Here is a 7,176-nt window from a genome sequence, read left to right as displayed (position 1 = left end):
CCCCTCCAAAAAAAAAGAAGAAAACCTCAAATTTCAAATCCAGATCCAGATTTTAACGCCGTATAGTTTGTGCCACTCTGAACGGAAGTGACACTTCTCTCAGGACTCCCACTTTACTCTGCGGTTTCTAATTTTGGGCCGAAGAAACGAGACGCTTGGACGGCGTTGAGAAAAAATAAAGTGTTTACTGTCTAGACTTTGCATGAAACGCGCACGTCTTCAGGTTTGTGTATCCGTTTGTGCGTCACGACGAAGCTACGAGGCGACGCGGCGGAGGTGGCATTTATTTTAGCGTGACCCCGTTTGTGTGTGTGTGTGTGTGCGTGTGTGTGCGTGTGTGTGGACAGTGGTCAGGGCGGTCACGGAGCAGTTTTGGTTCTTCGCAGCAGAGGATCTCTGGACTGGCTGAGTTGTGTGTGTGCAGAGGAAGGTGGTCGGCTCTCGTCGGCGTCGTGACTCACTGTAACAGTGACCTTAAGCCATAACTGAAAATAACACTGGTGACCCGCGTCCAGCTCGCCCCTTTTAGACCGTCTCACCATTCCGTCCCCGTCGCTGCTTATTTTTCGACTAACCTCCACGTCGTTTTAAGGAAGGGAAGGAAGGGAAAAAAAATCTCAATACAATGTGAATATTGTCGAAAAGCGTTTCTGCTGCACAGTTGATCGAGGAAGAAAACACTACTTTCATTTTGTTGCAGCTGCGATGATGGAAATACTGTAAATTTAAACCAACTGTCGTGGAATCGTTGCTGATTTTAAGTGGATTGAAGGGGAATGACTGTGTGGATTTAACAAGGTGCCACGTTTAAACGTTGTCAATAACATGTTGAACTAGAAATAATGACGTCACGAGCTTTGTTTGCACACAACCTTTTTTTTTGTACAACCGATAATTCTATTTTTACGTTTCGTGATTGATGATAAAGTGATCGGTTTGGCTGCTTGTAAATAACCTCTTTTATTTATTTATTAACATGTTTTATTTAATGGTCTTGATTGCACTCAAGTGAGAAGAACAAAAAAAGGGAGAATTGTGTTAATGTGAACATTGTGCTGATGATTAATAAAACCCTTGTTTTCTTTTACTTGCAGTCATGTGTTCTGTATTTTATGTTAAAGCCCAATGTGTAACATTGTAAATGGATGAAATAAGAATTTGCACCATGATTATTACCATGAGATGTAACTAAATCTTATACACTCAAACATAAAAGAGTAAAGCAAACTATACACTGCCAATATCATTTTAGTTGCTGGTTCTTGTAAAACAAGAACCAGAAAATGAAGGTCGTGAGAGAAAAAAAGTGAGCAATCAGAGCAAACTAAATAGTATTTTAATTGCAGACTATGTTGTTCATATACATTTGGTGCTATTGGATAAGCAGGAAAGTGAATGTTTTCCACTGAAGATGTAAAACTGCTAATGATAAAATGATAAGAAAAGTCCAGTAACCTTGGATAGAAGTCATGGGAGAAGTCAGTTAGTCAGTGATCTGAAACACCTCAGAGAAATGAGGATTATCAATCAGAATACACGCATGTCTGAAATGATCAAGGTGGCTGTGTTTCCCATCAGATGCACCTAATGTCAAACACAGGATGAAAGCAGAGTGAAGCGTCTGAGTGCTAGACACACTTTGACCAGAGGAGGGAGTCCCTGTTGCCTGGAGGTGCTGCTGCATTGATGTCACTCAGGTAATCCACACTGACATAGTCTCAGTGAATGTGTAACCCTGCCAGATCCATAGTTAATGCTTTCACAGTACAACATGGGTTCATTTTGGCCTCATAATAAGGGATAATAATAATAATAATAATAATAATAATAATAATAATAATAATAATAATAATAATAATAAGTGTCTACTCCAACTTCTCCCACACTTTTAGAATCATCTGACTCCTTCATCTTCGCCACCACTATCACATCAGCAATAATCATTTAAAAAAAACAAACGGTCACGGCATTAACACATTCACAATGTTTATGTACACCAACAGTCAAAAGTCTGGACACATAACTGTTTCACAGTTTGTGTCTTTTGCCTCAAAAGTATTGCTCATTCTGTAGGTTAGGAGTTTTTAAATTGTGCAATGCTTTAAGAACCTAGCATTGCATGTTGGAAGTAGAACTGCAGCGTGTATCCAGCTGCTTGTTCCATGGCCCATGTGCATGGCCCAAGTTACACCATCAAAAGAGACCATTTAACTTGTCCCAAGAAGTGGAATTCCTCCCCAGGATCAGTGGGGCTGCCTCTCTAACCTCCACCAGCTGCTCCACTGCCAAACAGTCCAATCTGACTATTTATTCATTTACTTATTCATTTATTTTAAATTTAAAGTTGGATTATCAGACTTTAAGCACTCAACATACAACTGTTATGCAACCAGTCCTAGGTAATGATCACAGAGACTGTGCATTCCGTCTCTGGCACTACAAGGCAGGAATTAGTTTCCAGCATGGAAAAGGTCTCCCCATGTGCTTCCCAATGGAACAGCTAGAGGCAGAGCGCTAGACACAACATGCATGTGCTTCACAACATACCACAGACTGCCTCGGGAAACTTCCACTGATACTATGGAACCGTATGGGATCTTTATTCCATCTTCAGACCATGGTACCCGCTTAAACCGTGCGGCAGGGCCTTGGCCAGTTTCCTGGAGAGGATCTGCTGCTGCTGCTGCACAGTGACTTCAGGCCAGCAGAGAGTCTGCAACCTTTTAGCAAAAGGAGAAATTCTCACTAAGAAAAAATAGATTAGAATAGATAATAGGTCTTTTACCTATAAGGTGAGATTAAAACTGTGTTGAAGGTCAGTCGACATGCACCCAGTATGCACAGACAGTAGGAGAAGATTATTTGGCAAATTCAACCACAGCTTTTATCAAAAAACTATTATTTGTTTTATCATTTGTTTGTCCACTTCCGCACTATTGTTTACGTTTATGTTTATGCAGCTGAGAGACGACGCAGGCCTGAACCCCGGGATCACTTCTGTTTTGCTTTGACAACCTAATATTGACTCTATTTGTGTCCACGTTTGGCTGATAATAAAAGATAATAGATGTTAAAGTTGTGAAATATTGCCGGCTGGATTTGGAAAGCTGGACAGACGAGGGAGTGGGCGTTGTTGGGGAGGTTGGTGGGGGGGTTGGGGGAGGCTAATATTGCTGGGATTTTTAGCTTCGCTCTGCTCCAAAGGGGAAAAACCCATGAGCTCGTCTGCCACTTTTCCACTTTTCCAGCGGACGCTGCGACACGTGAATTCTTTTTGCAAACATGCGAGTATCGATCAGAATCCTGTTACATAACGGGGAGCTTCGCTCTGGTCTGGATGGATGTAGCTTCCTTGTTGATGGAACGTTTTAGTTCAGTTCTGTCCTGTTCTGTCGGAAAAAAGGACTTGGCGGCGACGGCGGCGGCGGTAGGAGGGATGGGAGGGGGCGGGGGCAGGGGTTGGGGGAGATTGTTTTCCAGGATCTCGAGTTGTGGCGGGGATGAAATAGGAATCCTCAGTGCACTGGTGACGTTTGGGAGCCATGCGTAGGGAAACCCTGTCAGCAGTCTGACATGCAGTGTAATGTCTGAATCTCACTGCAGTACTGCTGAAATACACATTTTCGAAAATTGCACTACAAACATTGGTTTTCAGAGAGTGCCAGTAGGCACGACAGTGGCAACGCGGAGTTTGATCTTAAAATCAAATTTAAGGCACTGGCGAAAAAATGACACTGTTTGTAGAAACCTGAAATTAAAGCATTATGGCCTTGTGAAGTGCGGCCTCGCACTCCTTTTTCATTACTTGCCCCAGTTTAAACGCCAAGTGCACCTCCGTAGGCCTCTTGGGCTTACGGCCGAGCAGCGTAGAAGTCCTTCAGGGGTAGTTGCGCTTTCAACTTTGGTCCACAGGAGGCGACCACAATAAATCAAACTTGCCTGTTGGTGCAACAGAGGTCGGGTGAAATGTTCAGAACTTTTCGTAAGCACGCTCAGTCAGAGGCCAATTTTAATCACAACTGATTAATTGTTGTGCAAAGAGGAAACGCCTCTTCCACAAATTCAGATTTTGCAGAAATATTATGACTCCCTCTAACCCCCGGTGGCCAGTTGCAGTACTGATAATTAGCCCTTGCCGTAATGTTAGCACGAGGGACATGAAAAGGACAAAATTAATCGTACCAAAAATATCTAAGGTTTTAGACTATAGTTCCGAAGTCTTACTCTTCCACCTCATTAACCTTCAATTCAAAAGAGTTCAAACAATTTGCTTTCCTTGCAGCTTCCTTTCAAAGAGGATGACGAAATAACTGCTGTAGCTACCTATATAAAACTAGCAATATATGAATGATTGAACATAATAAAGTGGAGATTTGTTCAAACACCTTACACATTTTGCCACCCCTCTTAAAATGCTTTTTATGGGCTCTTCACAAGAGACACTTGAGATAAATAAAAAGTATTTTTTTTTAATCCTATCACGTGTGTCAACTTGGTTTGCTACCACACTGGAGGTTTTTAGGTAGCACACTTTCTGGGGATGTAACCAATGTGTGTGTTTTAATCTTACCTCATTTTCAAAGCTCTGAGAAATGTTTCACCTGGTGTTAATCAAATGACTTAAAAGGCCATCAGAAGGTGATGGTCTCTGCCTTTCCCTTTGCTCTCTGATTTTATTTATTTTTTATTTTTTTCTGAGCATATGTGTCATGACAATGCACTATTTCCACATGAGAGACCGGCACCATGTGTTTGCAAGCTAAATCACACATGTCACACTTGGAAAACGGCAACCGCGCGGCGCTCGAACCCAGACATCTGTACCTCAATGGGCCGTTTACGGTGATGGAAAATCCTGCATGGTGCTCGGAAAACGTGGGACGGAAGCACAAACTCGGCCGTCTGGACACGGGTGGTTTTCCTCCCTGGTGCGTGTGCCCAACTCATTTACTCATTCATAATTTGTGGGGTTGCATAAGAGTTCTGTAATAGTGGAGGAATTTACATCTGGTAGACGCGGCTGCCGCATGTTTACCCCCCAAATCGACGGCTCGCCGGGTCTCTGTGGTTTGAAGACTCATCGCCGTCACCTCATTTGACCCCCCCTCCAAAATCCCAGACTAATCTGTGTCTCGGTCCCAAACAGATCCTTTCGGTGCCGGCCCTCTTTCCTCCGCAAGGACGCACGTTTTCCGATGGACGGCCTCGGGTCTGAATGGAGCTGAGGTCAGCTGCAAAGCTGTCTGTCTCGGAGGCTGGACTCTGCACATGTTGCACTTCAAGGTCAGAAGGAATATTTTGTCCCTCATAGGTAGTGCTGTGGTCAAGACCGCACCAACTGAATCCAAGAGATTATCAAGACTAGAGAGTATCGAGATCATCGAGACAAGACCAACCCTTTATATATTGAAGAAAAATAACAACAAAACAGAAAAGAAATGACAGGTATCTTGACAAATGACAGGACTGTCACTAGGTCTGGGCCGAGTCACTGTCCGGTTGTTGGATGCCACTGTGTCATTTGGTTTTGTTGTTGTTTTTTTTTTTTATCATTCAGCTGTGAGTCCTCTGACCTTAGTGTGATATCAGTGGACCCTTTTAAATGATTTGTTAAGTGATTTGAAGGATTGTGTGTTTTGTAGACATGAAAATCAGGTTAGCTTAGCGAAGACACCTCTTTTTACAGAAATGAGACAGTGGAGATGGTGTGTTTGTTTACAAGCCAGCTCAGTTGATTTAAAGTTCAGCACATCAACAAATGCGCGACTGTACTAAAATCCACACAAAGCCTAGATTTAAGAGTGGCAATTGCTGTGCTAACTTGCTGTGTGTTAATACATGAGAGGCATCATCATAGGGTTGACTTTCACTTGACTCCTCTGATTCTTGGGGACACTGTTTCCCCCCTGAAAGAAAAGTTGGTATAATACAAGTGGATGCTGCCTCAGGTGGCTGTTCATCCAGGATTCCAGGATGTGGAACATGTAGATTTTACTGCTTTGAACTGCAAAACGGTGGCAGTTTAACAGCTAAACATAATCAACGAATGCTCCTCCCACTTTAAACCATCCTGTTTAACTCACCGAGTGATTTAAAATGTATAAAACTCCCAGCTCATTTTGTGTTTATAGAATGAGCTTCCACACACACACGACACACACGACACACACACACACACACACACACACACACACACACACACACACACACAAGCTGTTAATTCACCTGACAACGCACAAAGCCAGACAGGGCTTGATGCCAGCACTGGAGCGAGTTGGTTTGTGTGATTTAAAAATAGCAACTCAGTGATTCGCAGCTGGCTACAGCAAGAATCATCATCATCTGTTGCAATGGTTGATTTATTTGAAAACGTAGCAGACTTAAAAGCGTTTAGGCTGCAGTGAGCTCATGTGAACGTGTTGACACACAGCTTCCACAACACTGGCCGTAATGTGGAAATAAAAAGTGTCTGACAGGAAACTACACACTGGTGTGAGACGGATTGGACGGGGCCTAAAAATCATTTTCCTTTTTTTTTCTTTTTTCCTCCCCTTGGATGCTACCTTATGTAACTCTTGTTTGAGTGTCCTCATAACTGCTGGGGTCTGTCTGCGTGGTCTTCCTCAAGGTAACAGAAGATCCAGTTTTCCATTAGGAGAGTGGAATTGGACGGGAGCCTCTTGCCCTCAGTGGGAACAATGGAATTCTCTATGTTCCGTGTTCAAAACATCATCTGATCCCCATCACTGGATCTCACTTTTTTCATTTAGTAATTATTCAAGCTCAAACTGTAGAAATGATCACTGTGTTTAGAGTCCACACCCTTTAAAAATAAAAACTGTGTTAAATAAATTTCCCATACAGGCGCGTCCTTTAACTCAGCCTCTGTACTATCCGCCCCCCTCTTTCTGCTACTGCGTCCTACAGTAATTTCTTCATCCCCACAATGAAGTTCTTGTGCTGCTACTGTCTGAGAGAAGCCGCAGAAATGCCTTGGCGCAGGAGCCGGAGACGTCATAGATTCCTGAGCGTGGGGCTTTGCAGGAAAGCCCTGAGTCTCCGACATGGACCCGCTCCAGGTTTCCATGGCAAAGGCGCACAAACAGGAGGAAACACTGAGGGAATCCCGTTATTTTACAGCATTGGGCCATTATAAACACCCAGAGCGGGGAAGGA

The sequence above is a fragment of the Nelusetta ayraudi genome, unplaced genomic scaffold (assembly GCF_046127955.1).
Source record: "Nelusetta ayraudi isolate G7.1 ecotype Tasmania unplaced genomic scaffold, CSIRO-AGI_Nayr_v1 ptg000070l, whole genome shotgun sequence".
Classification (NCBI taxonomy): domain Eukaryota; kingdom Metazoa; phylum Chordata; class Actinopteri; order Tetraodontiformes; family Monacanthidae; genus Nelusetta; species Nelusetta ayraudi.
The sequence above is the reverse complement of the archived record's forward strand: the minus strand, read 5'-3'. Positions refer to the sequence as shown.